Source organism: Schistocerca serialis, chromosome 9, assembly GCF_023864345.2.
Source record: "Schistocerca serialis cubense isolate TAMUIC-IGC-003099 chromosome 9, iqSchSeri2.2, whole genome shotgun sequence".
Classification (NCBI taxonomy): domain Eukaryota; kingdom Metazoa; phylum Arthropoda; class Insecta; order Orthoptera; family Acrididae; genus Schistocerca; species Schistocerca serialis.
Genome location: NC_064646.1, coordinates 489598928 through 489625225, shown reverse-complemented (window position 1 = coordinate 489625225; position 26298 = coordinate 489598928).

The following is a 26298-nucleotide window of genomic DNA, read 5'->3' as shown; positions in this document are numbered from 1 at the left end:
TGTGTGGGCTTTTTAACCCACGGCCTGAGTTACGCTTGCAGTTTCATTTCCACTGGCGTTCCAACCTCTACTACATTAGGCAATCAGTCATTACGCCGTTTTGATAATAAAGACACTCCGTACCTTTCATGCAATAAGCGTTAACAACTATTTACAATGTGTACGTGACAGTGTCAGTCTTCTTTAAGTATTCATATATACGATGTACCACCTATCAGTTGTAAATCATGGCAAAGTATGTAGATGAATACTTGTAAGCTGCGAAATTCTAGACACTTCACAAGATGACGTGTGTCTCTGACTGCGATACCACTGACACCGCGACACCGGCAACTACGACTACTCTGGTGTCATGGAAGAGTCGACTTAAGACCGGAATTACGCTCTGTTATCTTCAGTGGTGAGAGTGGGTTCTGTCTATTTGAGAGTCGTGGATGTGCATGTGTACGGCATATATGTGGTTAGCGGCCTATTCCTGAATGCATTAGCCCTTGACACACTGGCTTCACGGTGCGGAGAGCCATCAGGTACAGCTCGCGGCCACATTTGGTATGTCTACTAGGCAAAGCAACCAGTGCCCGCTACGTTGCACAACCTCGTATCCCAGTGTTATTGTCATTTCCCAGACAGGAATGTGATACGCTTTTTCGACAGGATAACGCACGTCCACGTACAGTTGCTGTGACGCAACATGCCCTTCGCGGTGGAAGAAAACTGCCCTGGTCACCATTAGCACCAGACCTCCCGCTAATTAAACACTTGCGGGACGCGATGAACCGGAAACTTACTCGTTCTCCATATAGTACAAGAACCATTTCCGAATTCCAACAGAGGTTGAAAGGTGCTTGGGACACTCCAGCGCAGGATGCATACGGCACCTTTATCATCGTTTGAATGCAATAATACACTGTGTGCTGGTGTACACTTTACTGTCCCATGGGTGTTTCATTTCGTCTGAATTTGTCACCATACTCACCTACCGCTGTACTGGAGGTAGTCGCGAAAGCAATCTGCAACCCTTCGGGCACCTCGGGCACGCTAGCAGCATACATGACCCCTGCACTACTCAGCGTCACGAACTCGCACTGTCGCGGTGATGGACGGACACCGGGAGGCGGTAGCAGTGCTAGCAGAGGCCGACACTTACAAGGGACCTATTCGCGTCCGCCACACACATGACCAGAAAATAGTGCCGCGAGTATTCCGCTCCGGCAGCCAGAGCTGCACGGGTCAATTCTTCCGGCGTCTAGAGCCTCTCCTAGCGTCCGGGCGAGTGTTAGGACGCTCTCGAAGTCCATCGTAGAGATCGACGCCGCTGTAATCAGCATTCATCGTTGTTTCCCTCGGCGCATCAGAATGTATACGGGACAGACTTTTCCATTCCTATGCTGGTCTCATTCAGAACACCTTCATCGGACTTAGAATATCTCCCATACAAGTGTATTTGTCTATGGAGATCCTAATTGTGTTACTTTGTCATACAATAGACTCACCATACTGTAATGTCTTCACACCTGTGAGACACTGTAATTGTGATTGTGTTGGTACAGTCGAAACAGATGTATCTTCCTTCCCTTGGTCAATAAACTTTCGCAAACTGTGATCACTGTTTTCCCTGTGCAGGTGTGAGCGACACATCACCTACAATGGTGAACCACCCGTCGCATCACTTTTCAATAATACGACCTCGTCTTTGAGTGTGCTGCATCTGTTTTTCCGGCAGTGTAAGTACTGTGTCGAAAATTTGTCCTTTTGCAACAAGGACGTTCGACTGATATCAAATTTTACTACAAAACATAGACATTAGTTCCTGAAACTAGACGTATGGAGGCTAGTCTGCATCTGTTTTTCCGGCAGTGTAAGTACTGTGTCGAAAATTTGTCCTTTTGCAACAAGGACGTTCGACTGATATCAAATTTTACTACAAAACATAGACATTAGTTCCTGAAACTAGACGTATGGAGGCTAGTGTTACATGGAAGACAAACATGGGTCATAGAATAGTTGGAGGACAGGAAACAAGTATTTGAAATTTGATGCAACAGGAGGATATTCCAAATAAAGTGGAGATGTAATACACGGTATGAAGAGAGACTTGGAAACTAGGCAACGAAAACAATCTCAGGAATGTCCTGACCAGTAAATGACCATGCTACATGGAATTTTTCTAATGCCTCGATGAATAATTGACATGAGGCCTGTGGAAGCCGTGGAGTCGAAGAATTTTAGGGACAAAAAACATATAATACCTAAATAGATTATCACATTAACTAAATGAGGTAGGTACGTATGAATGATAACTATGGTGCAAGACAAGCAGATACAGAACCACAACAAAGGGGTAAAATATGTTTCTCGCTACTTAAGAAAGATAATGCCATTGTATTATTGAAGTTCGTTATACATCCGTCGAATATTTAGAAATAATTAAAATGTAATTCTGTTCCAAAGCAAACCGACGTTAATGTGGTTTCAAAATCGAATTTTCTTCGCACCTCACGTAAAATGTTATATCACTATAAGGAATGAGACAGCCGATATGCTTCTGCTCTGAAATTTCTCGTTGATTCGAATATAGCGAGAGTGCATTTTGAGACATTTGTTACACATACAGGGAGGTTAAGCAGCAACGGTAGATAAACAACATGGTATTGAAAATTTTGAGATAACATTTCGTATTAACTATGTCCAAAATTTTCTTTGAATGAGGTGACTAAGCTGGCTGAGGTTGCATCTCGGTGTTGAATGACTAGCAGTCGCGATTCACGAGTAAATCAAACTAGATTGAGCTGGTGGGTTTCTGGCGCCAGGCGACATGGATTCTTACTTCCATCTTTGGTCGTTGTTCTCTTTGCGTCTTTGAGGCAGGCTCTTTATGGTGGCGCGCGTGCGCAAGTCGAGGAGAGTGGGTCCGCGCATGCGCCGAGTCAGTCTGTGACGTGGCGTGACGTGCTTCCGATGTTGTCGTTGTGGGAGTTGGCGAGACCATGACACGTGGCAAGGCCGTATGCCGTGAGATGTTGGAGCAACGAAGAAGCGTGGCCCGCTGCCGGAAAGTATTAAAGTTGTATTGACACGGCTGGCCAGTGGCGACCAGGATTTGCTAATACCTCGAGAGCTATGTGGATGGATGGCGTGTGAATTTCACATGAAGAAGAAAAAATTAACCGCAAAACTTTCGTGGTGGGTTCCTCCTTCTATAATTAGTGAATATTACTGTGTACTTATTGACTGTTGCAGTTGCTCGTGCGAGTGGGCAGCAAAACATTCACTGCAGTGGTGGCGAGGCGAGTTATGTTCTGGAAAGGCCATGAAATTATGTTACTTAAGTGGCTAGAAATTGAGCCTCGCATTTGTAAGCATGGATTTGGTGCTTGGTAGCACGCTGAAGGTAAATGGTTCAGTTGAACGTCATTTCTTAATTTAGTTATAGATTTAGAATTATCTGGTTTTACGAATTAGTGGTAGTTTCTTAACAATTTCTTGTGTGTATGGAAGGCAAGTGGCCGTGATAAATATAGGTCACATTGTTTTATGGTCGGATAGAGGCCGTGTGTATTTTGGTCTGTGTCCATAGGGGCCGTGCTTATTGCATTAGCGTCCTATTGAAGTGACATTGGTTTTCTATTGCAATTTCAAATACATATACGAAGGTTGATTGTCACGTTAGGTACTGCATGTTAATTTATGTGGTGTTAGCCATTCAGCAAAGACAGATTATCTTGTAAGGTGGACCTTAGGTCATTGGGTTTGGACTGACACATCTTTTCACGTAGTATCTTTGGTTAACTTGTAATTTGTTTATATTAAGGTATTGCCTTTCTATATATATATATATATATATGTATGTGTGTGTGTGTGTGTGTGTGTGTGTGTGTGTGTGTGTGTGTGTGTATGTGTGTGTGTGTGTATATATGTATATGTATATGTATATATATATATATATATATATATATATATATATATATATATATTTGTGTAACTTGTGTATACTATAGTGTGTCTGCCTCTCATGTTTTCCTGTTTTCAGACACGTGTATAGTGGTCGACGCGAGCAAACCTCGCCCCGCGAGCTGACAGTGTGACGGAAATCTCAGAATTTGAACTCAGGGCACTCCGCGATTTGTCTAATCCATTCAACGAGAGGCTTGTTTTAGGCAGTAGATTTCCTACTTACCAAAGTTGGTGATAGGTTCACCCTTTGGATCGTGTGTTTGTGAAATCGTAATAGATTAACGTTTGCTCGCGTCCATCACTTGTTCATCAAATTGACGTTTTGCCTTAAGCTTGCATAAAGTCTAGAATCTTCCGGGCGTTGAGTGTAATAGAATACTAAGTGTAAACAGAACAATTAATAGTACCCTTCAGGTCAGATAGCATCAAATTAATTTTACATTTTCAGTAAGTGTAAAACTGAGAAAAGCGATAGCCGACATTGTAAACATTTGTTTATCTATTTCACCTATTATTTTGGTTGTTGTTACCGGCACGTAAAGGGGCCGTTGTCATAAGTAAGACGATTAATATTGTAAATACTAACTGTGGATAGAGCCTTGATATGAAAATGTTGTTAATTGATTATTACTGCTGATGAATTCATATGTATGTGTAATCAATAAAGAAGTGTTGCAACTACAAACTGTTTGTTTTACTGGTATACAAGGTTAGTGTGCAATCGCCACACCATGGATGGCTCTTTTAAGCACATAGTGTATTGTGATAATGCAATTTTTTTAAAAGCATGCTGTTCATCTTTACATATGCCTTGCTTCACATATCCTGCGTCACAGTATTTGCTTACGATTTCGTAAGGCATATGCTTTTACTGCTGGTAAAGATATCGTAGATGGTTCCCTAACCAGTGATAATTAGATTTAGTTGTATTTAAACAAACTAATTTTGTGAAATAATAAATTGTTACTTCGAATATTTCTCGCGCACGTATAATTTAACAAAATGTAGACGTCGTAGAAGCCAATGAAAGTATGGCGACGTGTACGTGAACATGGTTTCAACCTCATCATCCGCAGTATCAGTCAGAATATCGTCACAGAGCTGACGTAGATCGACGATTGGAATTTTTTGTATGGGTGATTGCTAACCTCTGATAAACTGTATTCAGGCTGTTCACTAACAAACTTTCTAACGCGTGTAACATAGCTTACACAGTTTGAGCATGGATTATCCTCAGGACTGAGGATACACATTTCCGTCGTAGCTGCTCTGTGCCATGTGGTGCAGTATCACGTAACTGGGGTTTATGTACTACCGAAGCACCTTTAACAGCTCACATATTGACACATACTGCGTAATGAGAAATAACTCTCATCTGGCTATGTCCCTTTGCCTACGAAGACGGATACATTAGTTCACGATGACGCAATCTCAACACACTCAATGCATCAGACTGCACATACCTTGAAGTTAACATTACTCATCTGATGGACGGAGAGAGCTAGTCGCGTTTATTATACTCTTACGCTCGTGGACGGATGGTGTACAGTGTGATCAGTTCAAACGGGGTCTGCCACATGACTTAGACACACCACTGTTTGCTTACGGTTTACGCAAAGACCGAACTTTGTGTAGAGGCACCCATTTACCCTGTCTTCAAGCCGCTGTTTCCTCGTTACTGCAATCGTGAATTACTATTGCTATTTCATGAGTAAGTGCCATACAGGGTGCATGTTGAAATATACCAGGAGACAGTGTATTGAAGACATATCAGAGGGCTAACTTTTGTTGTAGGATCCAACACACAAATAAATCTAGTCGTCTGGGAATACTCTGTCAGTGACCCTCTGCATGAGGATACATTTCGAGCAGTGTTAACGCACAGTTAAGATTTATACACTACAATATTAATCGTTTCTTTCATTTATGCAGAATTTCCAGCCATGAAGTTTATTATTAAATTGTCGCTTTAGGAATCAACACCAATTAAGCCTAACACGTGGGGAACGACAATACGTGTGTATGAAGCACATGGCAATACCATGACACGTTCTGTGATTTTTTAAAATTTAATTTAAACTCGGAACCTTTTCATCTGTGTTCACTTGACCATTTTCTCGGAGATTACTTAGTCATGAAACGCAGACACCTGTAGCTCTACGCTACTTTAAAAGGATACATATATTTCAACAAACTTTTTCGTTCTAAATGTCTCGTATAACTGCTTCTCGAAATTAGTCCTTCCTACACATAAGAAAATGCTAATGGTTCAAACGTTAGTTGAAACAACCTATAATTTTCATTATACTCTGTTTTTAGTCAACAAGGATGTATGCCTCGCCTCCGTAAATGTAGTACATTGGTATAGAAAATTTTCTGTTGCACGTGTGAGTGTCTCATCGAAAGCGACTTTTATAACAGGGTTCGCCGACTTGTTTACAACCGGAACTTTTCCATCGCCTACGTCAACAGCTAAACACCGTGCTAAAACGTCTGTGGGTGGCGAGACGCTTATAAAAATGACGATGGAACTCTGATTTATGATGCTGATTACGATACCCGCTTAGCCGGAACGGCTTACTTCTGCAGAGAAGTCTTGTTGGTGGTCTTACGATGAGAACACTACAAGCAAAATATAACATATGTATTTATCACAGAGGAAAATAATTTTTCGTCTGATATATTCCCTGTTCTTTTTACTGACTTGTAATTTTGTGCAGGGAAGGCCAGACTGGAAGGTCATTACTGCCTGAACATTGACCACGCTCGCCTGTGGTCTCTGCGGTTGGCCAGACTTGCGTGCTATTTCGTCAGCTCACGGCACCGAACTCTATCATTTCTTCATCACAGTGTGCTATCAGAATGGAAATGACATGCAGTATGACAGTAAAATATTAGGGAACAAAAACATTTTGAAGAGACCGCGTCTAGATTAAATCATGTCTGAAATTTGGTGTTGTTTTATCCGTGCTGTATCTCATTGGTCTCTGCGTACGTGAAGGATTTTTGATGAAAGACACAAGCAACCACAAATTATTTTAAAAACCTTTATTTCAGTGCCATACTCGGTTTCGGGCTATTACGCACACCTTGAGACTTCTAACTTTCCAAATCTGCAGTAACATGTATTTCGGTAGCTTGTAGTCTGTTCCTGCACTGTACGAGAATATCTGAATGTTTCTAAGCTGTCTGGGCAGCAAATATATTCCATAATGTTCGTACATTTGATTAGAATTCAGGTGAAACGGTTGTATACACTTACGTAATTATGTTCCAGAAGAATGAATTTCGTTTTGTTTTGGTTCTCGTTCTTTTTCTCAGTGAAGTATTAAAATGAAGTGTTTTAGTGAGTATTAAAACGAGACAGCTAATCGGAAAATGGCGGTGGAATAACGCAAGCTTCACTTGAATGTTATGTTGATGGCACCAAGATAGAAGCCATGTAGTACTTCCGACAAAACTGCGTAAGCTCCATGTGAACTGACGTCATGCTCAAAAATATTTGCGTAAATAAAACACACACACCTCTGTATTTCTGGGGTGCAGTGATGGTCATTATAAAGGGGGACCACCGTTATCCCTAGGTGAGCACCATCCCCCTTGGATGACATTATTCCCATTTGAGGTAGGGGATGGGTCGCAGTAATGGTGATCCCCATTCTCCGTGGGTGACTATCAGTCTCCTCGGCGGCAGTGATGGATCTTCTGTAATGTTGGCCACCATCCTCCTGAGGGTCCCTGATGGTCAGTTTACGTGGTGGCCACTCCACCCAGCGTGGCCTCCGTTCTTCATGGGTGACAACGGTCATTATTTTAGCTGGTGACCACCATTCCCGCTGAGAGAGAGCAATGGTGGTCATTTTACAGGATGATCACCGTCCCCCCCCCCCTTCCCTCACCCTGTTCTCTCACGTCTGTGCACTCAATATGTCCACGTCCGTCTCATCAGCTTCTCTCTGTAAATTCTCTGCTGTAACAAATCGTTAACAGTATTTGTGTTCATTCTCATGCAGAGGTGTTGAATGTTTTTTTCCGCACGAAATGTGTATGCCTGTCATCAGCAAAGAGTTCACGAAAGGAATGCAACGAGTTTATTGTGTGCGTTAGTGTATTATCATCTTTCGGTATCTAGCCTTGCGGGAGAAGAGACGTGTGATTCAGGGATATCCTACGTATAGTTGAGGCAGCTACTGATGTCGATAAAGTTAATTAAAACATTTTACGGCTGTGGATGTGAAAAAGAGCAGTTATCGTCATTTGAAAGTGACTGTACGAATGCTGTCGATACATCTGATGAAGTCATAAGGTAATGAAATCTCTACTTCTTCTATTTCTTCCTTCTTACGACGAAGTGAGTTTCGTAAGAATATGAATGACAAACGCTAACTTAGGACTATCGGAAAATGAGTACTAACTGTTTCCTGGGGTTTCTGCAACCACGGTCAATGTGTCTGGAAGAAAGTCCGTAACTCTGAACATGTCCTTCACACCAGCTGGAAATCGACTCCACATTTTTCACGAACTGCATTTCACTCGAGCAGTCATCGACGGAAGTTCTACCAGTGAAACTGCAGCACGTTTTCAGGCGACAGTATTTTTTTTTTTTACATACTCTGAAACTGAACGACGAGAATGTGCAGACCGCCACTGCATCCTTCATTCACTTTCAGGTTTCCGTATCTGCCTCATACTCTTCCTAATGCCTACTTTAATGAGGCAAAAAAATTACAGAGAAAGGAAGAAACACAAAGATATAAAAATTATAAATATAGATTTTAGTAACAAAGAATTTCATGTCGGTAAGAAATGAGGGTTGCAGTGCTTTTAGCTACTTACCTTTTGCTGTTCTTGAAGGTCACCCAACCACCTACTTTTGGCTGTGTTACAAGGTCACCTTCCAAATAAACATATATAGATTATAAATAGGGGACTTTTTTGGATCTTTGGCACGGTAATGAACAAGGAAACAAATATTGTAAAAAATTAATTGTTGATTTTGCATATACATTCCCAGACAGAAAACAACTCTCTCCTTATGTTTGTTTGGTGTAGCGTCATTTTTAACTAATAAATGAAATATACACTCCTGGAAATTGAAATAAGAACACCGTGAATTCATTGTCCCAGAAAGGGGAAACTTTATTGACACATTCATGGGGTCAGATACATCACATGATCACACTGACAGAACCACAGGCACATAGACACAGGCAACAGAGTATGCACAATGTCGGCCCTAGTACAGTTTATATCCACCTTTCGCAGCAATGCAGGCAGCTATTCTCCCATGGAGACGATCGTAGAGATGCTGGATGTAGTCCTGTGGAACGGCTTGCCATGCCATTTCCACCTGGCGCCTCAGTTGGACCAGCGTTCGTGCTGAACGTGCAGACCGCGTGAGACGACGCTTCATCCAGTCCCAAACATGCTCAATGGATGACAGATCCGGAGATCTTGCTGGCCAGGGTAGTTGACTTACACCTTCTAGAGCACGTTGGGTGGCACGGGATACATGCGGACGTGCATTGTCCTGTTGGAACAGCAAGTTCCCTTGCCGGTCTAGGAATGGTAGAACGATGGGTTCGATGACGGTTTGGATGTACCGCGCACTATTCAGTGTCCCCTCGACGATCACCAATGGTGTACGGCAAGTGTAGGAGATCGCTCCCCACACCATGATGCCGGGTGTTGGCCCTGTGTGCCTCGGTCGTATGCAGTCCTGATTGTGGCGCTCACCTGCACGGCGCCAAACACGCATACGACCATCATTGGCACCAAGGCAGAAGCGACTCTCATCGCTGAAGACGACACGTCTCCATTCGACCCTCCATTCACGCCTGTCGCGACACCACTGGAGGCGGGCTGCACGATGTTGGGGCGTGAGCGGAAGACGGCCTAACGGTGTGCGGGACCGTAGCCCAGCTTCATGGAGACGGTTGCGAATGGTCCTCGCCGATACCCCAGGAGCAACAGTGTCCCTAATTTGCTGGGAAGTGGCGGTGCGGTGCCCTACAGCACCGCGTAGGATCCTACGGTCTTGGCGTGCATCCGTGCGTCGCTGCGGTCCGGTCCCAGGTCGACGGGCACGTGCACCTTCCGCCGACCACTGGCGACAACATCGATGTACTGTGGAGACCTCACGCCCCACGTGTTGAGCAATTCGGCGGTACGTCCACCCGGCCTCCCGCATGCCCACTATACGCCCTCGCTCAAAGTCCGTCAACTGCACATACGGTTCACGTCCACGCTGTCGCGGCATGCTACCAGTGTTAAAGACTGCGATGGAGCTCCGTATGCCACGGCAAACTGGCTGACACTGACGGCGGCGGTGCACAAATACTGCGCAGCTAGCGCCATTCGACGGCCAACACCGCGGTTCCTGGTGTGTCCGCTGTGCCGTACGTGTGATCATTGCTTGTACAGCCCTCTCGCAGTGTCCGGAGCAAGCATGGTGGGTTTGACACACCGGTGTCAATGTGTTCTTTTTTCCATTTCCAGGAGTGTACATATACCACGTATTTCCTTCTGCAACCAGTAATTCGATAAATACAAATAAGGTACGTCCTCTAATTTTAAAACAAATCAAATTTTTTCTTATAATTTATCTGTTTATGGTCTCAACAGTTCTGTTCCTTCTTGCTTCTGAGTCAATTCATGAATTTTAATTTTGTATTTATTTTCTGCTTTGTGCTATTGTTAAAGCATTTCACATCTTCTTGTGTGTACTTTATCAACTGCAGTCTACCACATTCTTGTGTAATTTACATATTAGACTTCAAGTTTACAATCCTAGTAAACAAGTGGTCATTAAATGTAATTATTCCGTTAGCTCTAAACTCAGAAAATCGCTTTTCTCGTACTCGGTGCACAACACCCAGTCCACTATATTTAGATACAATACGAGCAACCATTTTAACCAGAGGCAAATGGGAATGGATGTTTATAAACAAATTATTTATGTATTATTTGATATATATCCATTGATTTCTGCGAGTACTTCAAGGCATGGCCATCTTCCATTGGTATTTATGGTAAACGCTGATATCTCGCATTCCCAAAGGTGCTGATTCTTGCCAGTCTCCTACACAAAGCAAGCTACTCAGTTCATGATGTTCTTGTTGCGTATTTGCTCTTGAGGCTATTTCAAAGAAAGAGAAAATTCGGTTCATCCTTTCATTCGTGATAATCAGACGTTACAGTAACCTATCCACCCTCACATTGACGATGCGATACAGAAGGTATATAGCGATTTATAACTACAGGCTCCATGACGACATCTCACCAAGATACTAACACGGCTACAGTCAGCTCATGGAACATCTTCTAGAATTCCAGTAGCTTGTAACCGATTCACCACTGCCAGTTTACTGCAACCCTCCCACCCTCAAACTGACGATGCGTAAAAGAATTTGAGCGGCATTGAATACTACGGGCTCCATGACGACTTCTCTCCAAGAAAATAAAGCGGCACGGGTCACCGAATGGAACGTCTAATGGGAGTGCAGTAATTGGTTACTGACGCACCAACGCCCGTTTACTGTAACCCTCGCGGCTCTCATTGACCATGGTTCAAAAAATGGCTCCGAGCACTATGCAGCTCAACTTCTGAGGTCATCAGTCGCCTAGAACTTAGAACTAATTAAACCTAACTAACCTAAGGTCATCACACACATCCATGCCCAAGGCAGGCTTCAAAACTGCGACCGTAGCGGTCGATCGGCTCAAGACTGTAGCGCCTAGAACCTTACGGCCACTCCGGCAGGCTCACATTGACCATGCTCCACAGAAATTGCATCGCGAGTTAGTACTACAGGCTGAATGCCGATTCCTTTCAAAGAGACTAACACGCCTACGGTCAACGCACGGAAACGCACCTCGGAGTCCAGTAGGTTGTATCCGATGCACCACTGCCCATTTATTGCAATCCTCGCCCCCACAAATTTACGATGCGACACAGAAGTTGAATCTCGATTGGAAACTACAGGCTACGTGGTGCCTTTCGTCCAAGAGAGTAACGCAGATGCGGTCACACCAAGGAAACTCAACTGGGAGTCCTGCAGCTTGTATCCGATGCACCACTGCCTTTTTCTGTAACCCTCTCACCGTAACACTGACGATGCGACACAGAAATTTCATCATGATTGAAAACTACAGTCTTCATGCAGATTTCTCTCGAAGAGACTAACACAGCTACAGTCATCACATGGAGCAACTCCAGTGAGTCCAGTAGCTTGTATCAGATGCACCACTGACCGTTTCCTGTAACCCTCCCATCCTAGCATTGACTATGTTATACAGAAATTGCACCGTGATTGAAAACTATCGGCTCTTTGGTGACATCTCTCCAAGAGAATAACGCAGCAACGGTCACCTCAAGGAACCTGGGAGTCCAGCAGCTAGTATGCGATGAAACACTGACCATTTACTGCAACCCTCGCAGCCTCGCATAGACAATGCGACACCGAAACTGCATCGCAATCTAAAACTACAGCCTCCAGGCCGACTTCTCTTCAAGAGCCTTACACGGTTATGGTAACCACATGGAACCTCTCCAGGGAGTCCAGTAGCTTGTTTCGGATGCACCGCACCCGTTTACTGTAAACCTCACAGCCTCACATTGACGATGCGACACAGAAATTTCAATGCGATTTGTTACTACAGGCACCATCCCGACTTCTCTCAAAGAGACTAACACGGCTATGGTTACCGCATGGAAGCTGTCCTGGGAGTCCAGTAGGTTGTATCCGATGCTCCACTGCCCATTTTCTGTAACGCTCACACCCACTCATTGACGTTGCGACAAAGAAATTGCATCAAAATTTAATTCTACAGGAGCCATGACGACTTCATTTCAAGAGACTTAACGCGGCTACGGTCACTGTTGGAAACTCTCCTGGGAGTCCACTTGCCTGTATCCGATGCAGCACTGCCCGTTTACTGTAACCCTCGCAGCCTCACATTGATGTTCCATGATTGAAAACTACAAGATCGATGCCTAATTCTCTCCAACAGACTAAAGCGTTTACGGTCTGCGTTGGAACGTCACATGGGAGTCAAGAATCTAGTATCCGATGCTCCACTGCCCATTTACTGTAACCCTCGCACCCTCAGAATGAAGATGCACACAGAAATAGCATCGCGATTGAAAACCACAGGCTCCATGCCGACTTCTCTCCAAGAGACTAACGCGGCTACAGTCACCATTGGAAAATCTCCTGGGAGTCCAGTAGCTTGTAACTGATGCCCTACTTCAAGTTTACCGTAACCCATGCCCCCTCACATTGATGATGCGACACAGAAATTGCATCGCGATTGAAAAGTATAGGCTCCATGCCGACTTCTCTCCAAGAGACTAATGCCGCCCTCGCGGTCGTCTCGCCATTAGGGGTTTGCTGGGCTATTGCATTAGCGTCGATGACATTGTCTAAAACATTCTGCTAGTGTACATCTATGATACTGAAGCGGCTACAGTTACCGCATGGAACCTTTCCCGGGAGTTCAGTAGCTAATACCCGATGCGCCACTGCCTGTTAACTGTGACCTTCGAACCCCATCACATTGAAGATACGACAAAGAAGTTAAGTTTTCATTGAATATTTCAGGCTCCATGCCGACTTCTTTCTAAGAGACTGATGTCGCCCTCACGGTTGACTCGCCATTAGCTGGTTGCTGGGCTATTGCATTAGTATACCTCCTTTTCTTTTGATTCTTGAACAGAGTATTCGCTATTAGTAGCTGAGACTTGTTAGAGAACTCAATTAGTCTTTCTCCTTTCTCATTCCTTTTCCCAATTCCATATTCTCCTGTGACCTTTTCTTCTACTCGTTTCCCTACAACTGCATTTCAGAGTCTATTAGATTTTCATTTCTCTTTACTTACCGTGCTACCATCTCAATATCCTCATACACTTTCTCTATCTCTTCATCATCAGCTTGCGACGTCGGAATGTGTACCTGAACTATCGTTGTCGGTTCTGGTTTCCTGTCGATTCTTGCAAGAACAACCCTATCGCTGAACTGTTCACAGTAACACACTCTGCCCTACCTTCCTATTCATAACGAATCCTACTCCCGTCATAGCATTTTCTGCTGCTGTTGATATTACCCTATACTCAACTGACCAGAAATCCATGTCTTGTTTCTGAGCCGTGTACGGCTCGTGTTCATCCCGTTTCTTGCTTGATAGCTTCACTTTACGGAACTGTCGCCTCGTTTCTTACTCGATTTACTGGCGTCACTAAGTTTCTGGCTTGCCTGCCCGTGAGTGGCAGCAGCAGCGCATATCGATAAGAGCACTGTCGTATCATCTTTGAAGCGACCGCTAGTATTTCCGGCTCGTCGTGTGTCGGAGCTCAGTCGGGACGCAGCGCCAGTGAGGTCCGGACAGCCAGTACTCGCCGACCGCTTGAGACACACATGCACTGTCCGACGGAAATGGACTGGACCGGGAACAACCGTTGGTTGGTCATTCGGTCGGTCGTGTCATCGGGCCACATGTATTTGGTCTTTTGACCTTTCTGGGTCTCGTCAGTTGGTCATCTTGCCTGACGTGGGTCGGTTCCTTCCTTGTGCAAAGATGTCGAGTGGCCAGTGGGCAAGAGTTACCCCTGCATGGTTGGGTCCGAGCCAGTGTGCTCATGTCGCCGTGTCTCCGAGTTCCGAACGGACATCAAGGGAGTCGGGATCGAGCTGCAGTGAGCTCCGGACAGCCCTGACTTGCCCAATAGTTGCCGCCACACAAACTTGAGTGGGGACGACATTCCTTGGTCCTTCGGTCGGTCGTCTTATCGGCGACGTGTATTTGGTCGTCGACCGCTTATGGAAACCATGTGTGTCGATTTGTGATTCGTCCATGTTGTTTCATAGTGTTGTGTACATAGTTCCGCGTAGTCAGCACGTACACAACTTTCCCACTAGAGCGCGCCCCGCTAAGCACAACAGCGCAGTCGCAGCGCTGGTCCGTCTCCGCACAACGAGATGGCGCTGCCTTAGAGACGGACCAAATTTATATAACGCAGCCAATGAGATTGCTGCTAATGTAGAACCTTTTCTCCTCGCGGATCACACTCGCGCAGTGATACCTGAACTCGAGAGGTATTATAACTAGTGTACAGACCTCCGATTAGTCAGTCTGCATTTGTCTGCACCAGTCTGTACCAGTCTGCATTAGTCTGTAACAGTCTATAGTCAAGTTTCAGTCTACACCTAATAAGATTATCATATTCATGTACATAGCCATGAAGACAAATGTATAGACACTTGGTCAAGTATTAGAGATATGTGAGAATAAGATTAACGTACCAAGACCAAGGGAACTTCAGATTGTCAATTGTAAGTAGCATCCAGAACCAAGTTAAGTAATTTTATGCTTGTTATTATTTTAATAAATGTGTGTGAAAATTAATCAAGTTCTGTTTAAAGTTGGTCACCGTCAATCTGCTACTCTAAGCGTGCAAGTGGCATTTCTATCATCTGACCTAACGGCAGAAGATAAACACGCCAAGATAAGACCACGAGACATATTGCTGACACTCGCCTACTTCGTTAGAGCGACAAGTCAAATAATCCGATGGTGTGTGTACCGAAGGTCTTACAGTACACACACCACACATAGTGATTGCTTTTAGGATTGTTTGAATTCTTGGTGCAAGTTTTCACGTGGGACAGTGTAGCTTGTGTGATCTCCACTGAGCAGTTATGAATGTTGTCTACGTACTAGAGTAGGCAGTTGGTCGGTTCGGACAGAGCAGCGAGTGTGTCTTGCCTCGCCGTGTTGATGCTGACCGGCTCGGCGCGTAGTTCGACAGCCTTGGTGTTGTTCATCTTTTGGAGTGGTTGTTGTGCCTTCGCTGTATTTAGACGCCAATTTTGAAAACGTAGTGCTGCTGGTGTGTTCGTCCTCGCTGATATTTTCCGTTGTTTTGCCGTTGGTCGATGGTTCAAATGGCTCTGAGCACTATGGGACTCAACTTCTGAGGTCATTAGTCCCCTAGAACTTAGAACTAGTTAAACCTAACTAACCTAAGGACATCACAAACATCCATGCCCGAGGCAGGATTCGAACCTGCGACCGTAGCAGTCTTGCGGTTCCAGACTGCAGAGCCTTTAACCGCACGGCCACTTCGGCCGGCTTGCCGTTGGTCGGCGGAAGGGAATTGTAGGTTGTTGGTCGATCCTTCAGCCGTCCCTGGATCGGGTTGCCCACTGATTACTTAATTACTTAATCTTATTCTTGGCTGCCTATCTCGCCTAACCTTACGTTAGAGTTAGCTCCTCAGGCCGACCCTTGGAACACTTCCGATCACCACTGTTCTGCTGTTGTAGATTGTAATTTTCATTTAGTCAAGACTGCGCGAGGCCTTCAGTCGTCTATGAATTTAGTTTGTTTTAATGTTAAGGCCTTCAGCCGTCTTAAATTAAGACATTGAAGATTCTTGTTTGAACTAAATGTTTTTTAAAAGAAAAAAGTGGAATTTTGCTCTATTGCAAATCCTTGTTATCCAGGCCTTAAACCTCAGTTCTTCTGTGTCCAGTGTGTGGCGTTCAGCCGAGTATTTGTGTAAAATTTTTGGTAACTAAGGCCTTCAGCCGTGTCTATTCCTTAAGACAATTTTAATAATTTGTGTTCGGTCCTACATCCGTGTTGTTTTTGAATCATTTTAAGGGCATGTGTCATTAATTGTTTTAGGAAAATAAAGTCTGCGTGTTCTGTGCAACTAACAGTAGCTGATCATGGCCCCTTTCCACAACCGCAACCTGATCCGCCCTGTCCTGCGAAACCAGATTTCACTTTCCACTTCACTTCACTGACGCCTACTAAATCTAGGTTGAGACCTTGCATTTCTCTTTTCAGATTTTGTAGTTTCCCTACCACGTTCAAGCTTCTGACATTCCACGCCCCGACTTCTAGATTGTTGTTATTTCGTTGGTTATTCAATTTTTCTCTCACAGCAACCCCCGCCCCCCACCCTCGTTGCTATTCTCTTCCCGGAGATCCGAATGGGGGACCATTCCGGAATCTTTTCTTTTGCTAAACGAGAGATCATCATGACACTTCTTCAGTTACAGGCCACATGTCCTGTGGATACACGTTACGAGTCTTTAATGCAGTGGTTTCCATTGCCTTCTGCATCCTCATGCCGTTGATCATTGTTGATTTTCCCGCCTTCAGTGGCAGTTTCCCAACTGTAGGACGAGAGTGTGCCCTGAACCTATGTCCACTCCTCCGCCGTCTTTGACAAGGCCGTTGGCAGAATGAGGGTGATTTCTTATGCCGGAAGTCTTCGGCCGCCAATGCTGATTATTAATCAAAGTTTAAGCAGCTGCTGAATTCGAACCCAGGACAAAAATGGCTCTGAGCACTACGGGACTTAACATCTGAGGTCATCAGTCCCCTAGAACTTATAACTACTTAAACCTAACTAACCTAAGGACATCACACACATCCATGCCCGTGGCAGGATTCGGACCTGCGACCGTAGCGGTCGCGTGGTTCCAGACTAGCGCCTAGAACTGCTCGGCCATCCCAGCCGGCGCAGTGATTCAGCTTGTGTTCATCTTGGACACTGGCGCGGCTACGGTCACCGCATAGAATCTCTCCAGGGAGCCCAGTAGCTTGTAACCGATGCACCGTTGCCCGTTTACTGTTACCCTCGCACACTCACATTGACGATGCGTCGCAGAAATTGCTTCACGAATGTCACTACGTTGTCCCTCCCGACTTCTCTCCAGGATATTTATACCGCGCGAAGTAGTTTTCTCGCCTTTAGGCGGGTACTGGGCTGTTGCATAAGCCTCAAGGGCATTGTCATTCTCCTAGTGTACATCTACGATACTAACACGGCTACGGACACCGCATGGAATAACTCTTCAGAGTCCAGTAGCTTGCAACTGATGCACCGCAGCCCGTTTATTGTAACAGTCACATCCACACGTTTACGATGCGACACAGAAATTGCTTCGCGATTGCATACTACAGGCTCCATGCCGACGTCTGTGCAAGTCACTAATGCCGTTATCAAGAGTTGTGAGGCAACAGGCGGATGCCGGCGTATTGCATAAGCCTCGAGGTCATTCTTCAAGTGTAGAACTATGATACTGGCACAGCTACTGTCACCGCATGAAACCTCCACTGGGAGTCCAGTAGCTTGTAACCGATGCACTGCTGCCCGTTTACTGTAACCTCCACATTGACGGTGCGCACGGATATTACTTCGCAACTGCATGCTATATTCTCCCTCCTGACTTCTCTCGACGAAATGGCTCTAAGCACTATGGGACTTAACATCGGAGGTCATAAGTCCTCTGGACTTAGAGCTACTTAAACCTAACTAACCTAAGGACATCACACATATCCATGCCCGAGGCAGGATTCGAACCTGCAACCGCAGCAGCACCTCGGTTCCGGACTGAAGCGCCTAGAACCTCTCTCGAAGAGATTAATGCCCCCAACGGTAGTAATCTCGAAATTAATCGGGTGCTGGGCTATTGCATAAGCCTCGAGTACATTGTCGGAGCCATTCTGCTAGTGTACATCTATGACTCTGCCGCGACTACTCTCACCACATTCAATCTGTCCTGGGAGTCCAGTTGCTTGTAACCGATGTACCGCTGCCCGTTTACTGTAATCCTTGCACCCTCACACTGACGATGCGACACAGAAATTGCTTTACGATTGCATAGTACAGACGTATATCCAAGAGACTAATGGAGGGCTCAGAAGCCAATCAGTGTAAGTCATCGTTTTTGTGCAAGTGATTGATACGTCGTAACAGATTCCTGACTATTCAGTCTCTCAGTTTCCAAGACGAGTAACTAACAATTTGACCTTTCTTACGCTAGATGGCAGCACATTTACTGACCACAGAGTAAATGAGCCGATATGTTCCGAAGTCATTTAGTGTAAGTCAGCTTGCAACACCGGTTTGTTTGTGTTAGGGTACTGTCAAACACAGTAATCTGTTACAGAATACGTGATTTTTCGATTAGGATGTCCTCTTCACTCGTTGAAAATACGCCGTTTTTAGATAAGGATTCTGTATATGTACCTGAGAATGATAATAATTCGTCCGATTTAGGTCTGTACATTCTAACCTCTAAAATGTGGCGTAATTTCACGTGACCACTCTTAAAACGCTTCTTTCCCAAAACTAGTGCATTGTTTATCTCGTTATTGATATTGTAACCTTCCAACCGAAACATTACATTACAAGCATTGCTGAACACGGGTTTTGGAAATTTTTTTTTGAATCGTGAATTGTTTGGTTAGTTGCATTGAATGACTTCCTAAATATTTTTTTTTTAGATGTCATTGAAAATGATAATCGCCAGTTAGACAACCATGATAAAAGCAATGAAAACGAAAATATGATGATACAGAAAGGAAGAAAACGGAAGAAGAGCAATATTCATGGACGAGTGTAGTCAGTTCTGCCAAAAGATGTTCTGGGCGAGCTTATGTGAACAGAAGTTGGAAAAAGATGCCTTTGTGAATTGTAAATGTTCAAGAAATTGTTTTGATTTAGTAACTCCTACAGAACGGCGATTATTGTTCGAATCCTTTTATAAATTGGGCGATAATGCAAAGCAGAACGTGTACCTTCTCGCACTGACAACACGAAGGTGGCGCAACGTCGTCCAAGAAACTCATCGAAGGCACCAAACGCGAAAAGTCTGACATGTTATTTGACAACAACAATGATGTCAGTTCGTGAGTGTGAAAATTTTTTTATGGACACATTTCAAGTCAGAAGATGTTCAACTTCTACGTGGAGAAATGTGCACAGGATGGTACCGAATCTGTCAAAGAAAAGATGCATTATCACGTGTTTTCTACTACTTTCAATTTAAATTTTAAATCCCCGTCCAAAGACATATGCCAGCTATGCGATTCCCTGCAGAACATTCTTGCTTTTGAGAATGATGATGCAAAAAAAGGACGAGACAAAGATTACGAAAGAACTTCGTCTTCGGCGAGCACAGCAAGCAAGCGGTTGTTTGAATTCAGACAAGTTGCTTACAAGAGATGTTTACATTTTCGCTTTTGATCTGGAAAAAGCTTTACGTTTCCCAAAACATCCCACATCGTTTGCAGATTACAAACTAAATATATATGTATATAACGTAGCAGTGCACAGTTTTAATGACTCTAGAGGTTACATGTTCATGTGGGATGAGACAGAAGGGTCTCGAGGCCCACAGGAAATTGGAACATGTCTTGTTAAACATCTTAAACAACATGCCTCATCTCATCGCCATATTCTCATGTATTCGGATTCTTGCGCAGGTCAAAACAGGAGTATCAAACTAAGCTTATCGTAGCAAAAGTATCATAGCAAGATCCAGGGATGGCAGCTGTTCACATTGACCATACATTTATGGTATCGGGACACAGTTACCTCCAAAATGACGCACATTTTGGCTTTATCGAATCCAAAGCAAAAAATTAAAAATTTATTTTTGGTCCAAGACATTGGATTGATTTGGTAACAACTGCCAAACGCAAAAATCCATTTCTGGTAACAGAGATGAAGCGAGAAAATTTTATTTCAACCAAAAACTTGGATGCTTCAATTCCAATAGGAAAACCAATACTGCTCGGGATAAACTAACTGTTTGAAAATGAAATGGCTAAGACACTGCAAAGACCAAGAAAATGTCAATCTTCTACAAAGAAACAGTGATGGGAGATATTGCATTTTATGAGATCAGCATTACATCAAATTGAAAAGGAAGGTGACCACATTTGATCAATATCGTGCAAGATCCCCAGTATCCAGACCGTCGACCTGTTAAAGATCTAAAAAAGCATATATTGGAACATTTGCAGTATATTCCTCCACCTTACCACTCATTTTGTTGACGGTTACCTTCAATAAACCAAAGCACACGTGCATTATCCTCAAAAACAAAGAAATCAAGAATCCTGCAGAGTACGGCAGCGATAATGACGAATATATAGATTAAATTCATCAAAAACTGCAGTGGGCAGAGACCATAAGTTACAGTTTTTGTGCTAAATTATAGTTATGTTGTAAATTATTTAAGTTGAGTTTTTGTGTATCCTCACAATCCGTGAGTTGTTGTATTAGGTTTCATTAAAAAAAATCGCCCGTATTTTTCTGTGTTACATTTAGAAAACATCTAATTATCTTCAGTTTCATTTTGGACTGACTGACACTGATTGGCATCTGAACCCTCCTACAAGTCCAGCGTTGAAGTAGAGAACGCACAGCTAAGGCCCGTTAAAGCTAATGATGCAAAGGCGAGGAATAATTATTGGGAGGAATAAGGAGATTTACGATATGCGTATAAAGATACACCAACCAGTGTTATTCCCAGCTCTATGTCGTATGTTTTAAATAAGTCTAACTGAAGTGCAAGAAAATTACGAACAACTATGAAGTTAGGACAGGGAGATATTGAAAATTTTAGTGCTTTCAGATACCTCGGAAGCATAATTACGGAAGACATTAGGTGCAATAAGGAGGTGAAAATGCGCAAGGAGGCTGCCAAAGAGGCATTTAATAGGAACAGAAGGCTTCCGTACGGGTGTATTGTCAGGGACTCGCTTTATATTGAGCGTGGCATTATAAGGAGCTATCACAACAACGAGTGGAGGCACAACCGTCCAAGAACGATATTAGTTAGGTACAGTTCGTCTCCTATGTGTAGCACGAACACACAGACGCGGCAAATGCTGATGAACCCCAGCAGCACAGCAAAGTTAACTGGCATTGCCAGCTGTAAACTAGTCGACCAACCGGTAACGCGGGGAAGCCGAAGCACACACTAAACACGAACAAACCCTTACACAGTGCGATCGATTTATGTCCAATGGACCACTCACATAACGACCTTGGCTTGTTACAGGTACAGACGCTGCGCCGGCCCAGGATTCTCGCAGATGACCAGTCGAGCAGCACCCCTCCTATCATAGGACTGACACCCTTTACGACGACCTACACTATGACAACGAAAGTTCAGTTCAGATATACATGCCGACGTCGCAAGCTGAAGATGAACAGATAGAGAAATTGTATGAGGATATAGAAAGGGTAATATAGTATGTACAGGGACATGAAAATCTAGTACTCATGGGGGACTGGAATGCAGTTGGGGGGGGGGGGAAGGAGTAGAAGAAAAGGTTACAGGAAAATATGGGCTTGGGACAAGAAATGAGAGAGGAGAATGATTGAGTTCTGTAATAAACTTCAGCTAGTAATAGCCAATACTCTGATCAGGAATCAGAAGAGGAGAAGGTATACTTGGAAAAGGCCAGGTAATATGGGAAGATTTCAGTTAGATTACATCATGGTCAGACAGAGATTCCGAAATCAGATACTGGATTGAAAGGCGCACCCAGGAGCAGATATAGACTCAGATCGCAACTTAGTAGTGATGAAGAGTAGGCGGAAGTTTTAAGACATTATTCAGGAAGAATAAATACGCAAGGAAGTTGGATACGGAAGTACTAAGGAATCACGAGACACGCTTGAAATTCTCTAAGGCTATAGATACAGCAATAAGGAGTAGCTCAGTAGGTAGTACAGCTGAAGAGGAATGGATATCCCTAAAACAGGCGATAACAGAAGTTGGGAAGTAAAACGTGGTACAAAGAAGGTAACTGCGAAGAAACCATGGGTAAAAGAAGAAATACTTCAATTTATTTATGAAAGGAGAAAGTATAAAAACGTTTCGAGAGACTCAGGAATATAGAAATACAAGTCGCTGAGGAATGAAATAAATAGTAACTGCAGGGAAGTAAAGACGAAATTGCTGCAGGAAAAATAAGAAGATATCGAAATGATTGTCGATAGGACTGACTCAGCATAAAGGAAAGTCAAAACAACCTTCGGTGGCATTAAAAGCAAGGGTTTTTTTTAGACAACATAGTTGTATGGAGATAAACAGCGATTAATTTTCTTATAATCAGTTATTCAAAATGACAGTCACAATCGCATTATTTATTTTGCCGCCAACCGGTTTCAACCCGCGATGGGGTCATCTTCAGGGCAATTTACACCATGTGGTCGCTGGCTGGAGTCATCACCCTGCCTGTACAGTCTTGGTAACTAGTGGTAACGGTAGGTAGTTGGTAACTAGGGCTACGGCAGCAGACGACCGACTCGAGTGCTTTAGCTAACAGCACGACACCGCGTGCAACGCCTCTTCTGGGCTCGTCACCACATTAGTTGGACCGTACACGACTGCAAAACCCTGGCCTGTCCGGATGAGTTCCTACTTCAGTTGGTAAGAGCTGACGGTAGATTTGAACCATGGCTCAGACTCCCACGATGCCATGGACCCAAGATGACCACAGGGCTCTGTGCAAGCTGGTTGTGGCTCCATAATGGTTTCGGCTGTTTACTGGGGATGGACTGGGTCTTCTCGTCCACCTGAACCGATCATTGACTGCCATTGGTTATGTTCGGCTAGCTGGAGACCACTCGCAGCCATTCATGGACTTCATGTCCGCAAACAAAGATGGAATTTTTATGGATGACAAGGCGCCACGCCATCGGGCCATAACTGTTCGATACTAGTTTGGAGAAAAATCTGGACAATTCCAGCAAATGATCTGGCCACCCAAATCGCTTGCTATGAATCCCATCAAATATTTATGGGACTTAATCGAGAGGCCAGTCTGTGAACAACATCCTGCACCAGCAGCAGTTCCACAATTATGGACGGCTATAGGCAGCATGTTCCAATATTTCTTTAGGGGAGGTCCTACGACTTGTTGAATCCATGCCACATGGAACTGCTGCACTAAGCCGGCTGAAAGGAGGTCCGTCGCGACTTGAGCTCTCGATGACGTCTGTCACCCCAGTACACTTAGTCTGCTATCTTGGTGCTGTCTTCTATAAAGGCGTAATAATGTGTTCAGGTGCTCTTGTAGTAGTATTGCGAAAACCTACTGTTGAAAGGATCGTGAAAATCGCATAGTTCTGCAAATACTGAGCTTTTAACCGTTCATATTCTGCAACATATCTCATATTATGACGGCACAATCTGAAGTAAAAAAAAAAAATCAGTAACGTATCTGCTTTTGCAGCCTCACAAACGACTCGACTTCCATTTAGAACGACTTCCGGTGAAGCCTATCCACAACGAAGGAGAAACAGTCGCTGGTACACATTTAGCAAATATGATAAAAATGAATTTACAATATTTTATCTAGAAATACGTTACCCTTTTTTAAATAACAAAAGTCATGGGATAGCTGCTAATATTGTGTGCCCGACTGAGTCCAGCAACATCACGTGGCATGGATTCAGCAATTCGTTGAAAGTCTTCTGCAGAAATACAGGTCCGTGCTGCCTCTACAGCCGCCATCCACAAAAATTCTACCTTTTTCGGGGAACATGAAGTCCCTCAATGGCTGGAAAAATGTCTTCAAGTAGCCGAACATAGCCAATTCTAGTCAATGATAGGTTCAGTTGGACAAGACCACCCAGTCCATTCCATGTAAACGCAGCCCACACCATTATGGAGCCACCACCAGCTCGCACAGTGCCTTATTGACAACTTGGGTCCATGGCTTCGTGGGGTCTGCGCCACATTCGATCTCTACCGTTAGCTCTTAGCAATTGGAATCGGGACTAATCTGAGCAGGCCACTGTTTCCGGTCGCCTAGTGTGGCGATAGGGTCACGAACCCATGGGAGGCGCTGCAGGTGATGTCGTGCAGTTAGCAAAGGCACTCGCTTCGGTCATGTGCTGCCATAGCCCATCAATGGCAACTTTCGCCGCTACGTCCCACATTGATTTCTGCTGTTATTTAACGCAGTGTTGCTTGTCTGTTAGCACTGACAACTCTACGTTGCTCTACGATGTCAAAACATTGAATTCGCAACGATATCCGAACTGGAATGTCCCATGCGTCTGGCTCCAACTACCATTCCGCGTTAAAATGTTTTAATTCCCATCTTTCGGCCACAATCACGTCGAAATCTTTCTACATGAATCGCTTGAGAACAAATGATAGCTGCTCTTTTATTATACCTAGAATACGCGACGCTACCGCCATCTGCGTACGTGCATCAAAGTATGCGATGACTTTTGCAACCTCAGAGTAATAGAAATAAATTTGACAAACGGGCACAATAATTCTACAAGCGACCACACTGCCATCATGAGGTGCCATGACGAACTGACCGCCGAGGCCCCGCCACCGGGCTTCTATCTCCTGCCCTGCAGGTGTTCCTAACGTGGACAGCGATCAGACGCTCAGCGTCCACCAGCATCCGTTGCCTTTACTTTCCGCGCCCAGAGCCGCGTGCTGGAAGTATCTTTTTAATATTTCTGCCTGTTCTGGAAGGGAGTTAGTGGTGAGATGTCTTCTTTCTCCTTTTAATCAGATTCAAAGCGGGCTCCCATGTCTTACCAAGGATGTAACCTTAGTAAGGCATACCTCGGTTGATCAGCGGTTCCCGTTCTCGAATCCCGATAGATTTTTTAATGACACAGTCCCAGTATTTGGGCGTCTGTGTCAGAACCTTGGTCTAGTCGTAATTCATTGTGTGCAATTCCAAGAGAGAATGTTCAGCAACAGCCGACTTGTTAGGCTGCTGCAGCCTTGTACGCCTTTGATGTTCTTCGCACCGACCTTCGACAGTACGCACCGTTTGTCCTGCTTAAAGGAAGGGGAAGCTCAGCAGGATGGCACATAGCATTTATTCCGTTCTGTGGAGTTTTATCTGAAAGATTGGTCGAAGTCTGCAAAAACATCAAGCGGAGCCTGTCTTCCGCCCACAAATTAAGACACAGGCTGAGCCGTGCGTGGCTCGTGTTCCTGCCATCTCTTATTTAACATGCTGTTTTTGCCGTACTGCCACCTCGTTATGTTAGTTTCAATTACTTGTGTCAGTGAGTTGCTGCTTTGCCTGTCCGTGAGCGGCAGCAGCAGCAGCATCGGTATAAGCCCAGCCGTATTATCTTTGCTGGACTGCTATTACTTCCCGGTCTCGTGTGTCGACCAGTCAGTTGCAATGTGCCAGCAGTTAGTTGGGACCTGGCAGTGTTTGAGTTGGCACGTGGCACAAGCTCAGTCGGGACGCGGCAGCAGTGAGGTCCGGACCGCCATGGCTCGCCCGACGGTTGCCGAGTGATTCGTCTCTGTTATTGTACAGTCACTGCCGTTATCATTGTCTACTTCTTCGTGCAAGTGCTCGTGGACCTGTGTATAATTTGTATGATTTTGACTGACAAGTTATTTTAGATGTTGTCGGCGTACTGGATCCGATGAGGCGGTCGGTTGGTGTGGAGCAATGACGAATTCTCGGCGGGGCGTAGTTTGGCCGGGGCCCGCTGGCGGTCTCTGCGCGGTGTCGGAGGGTGTGGCG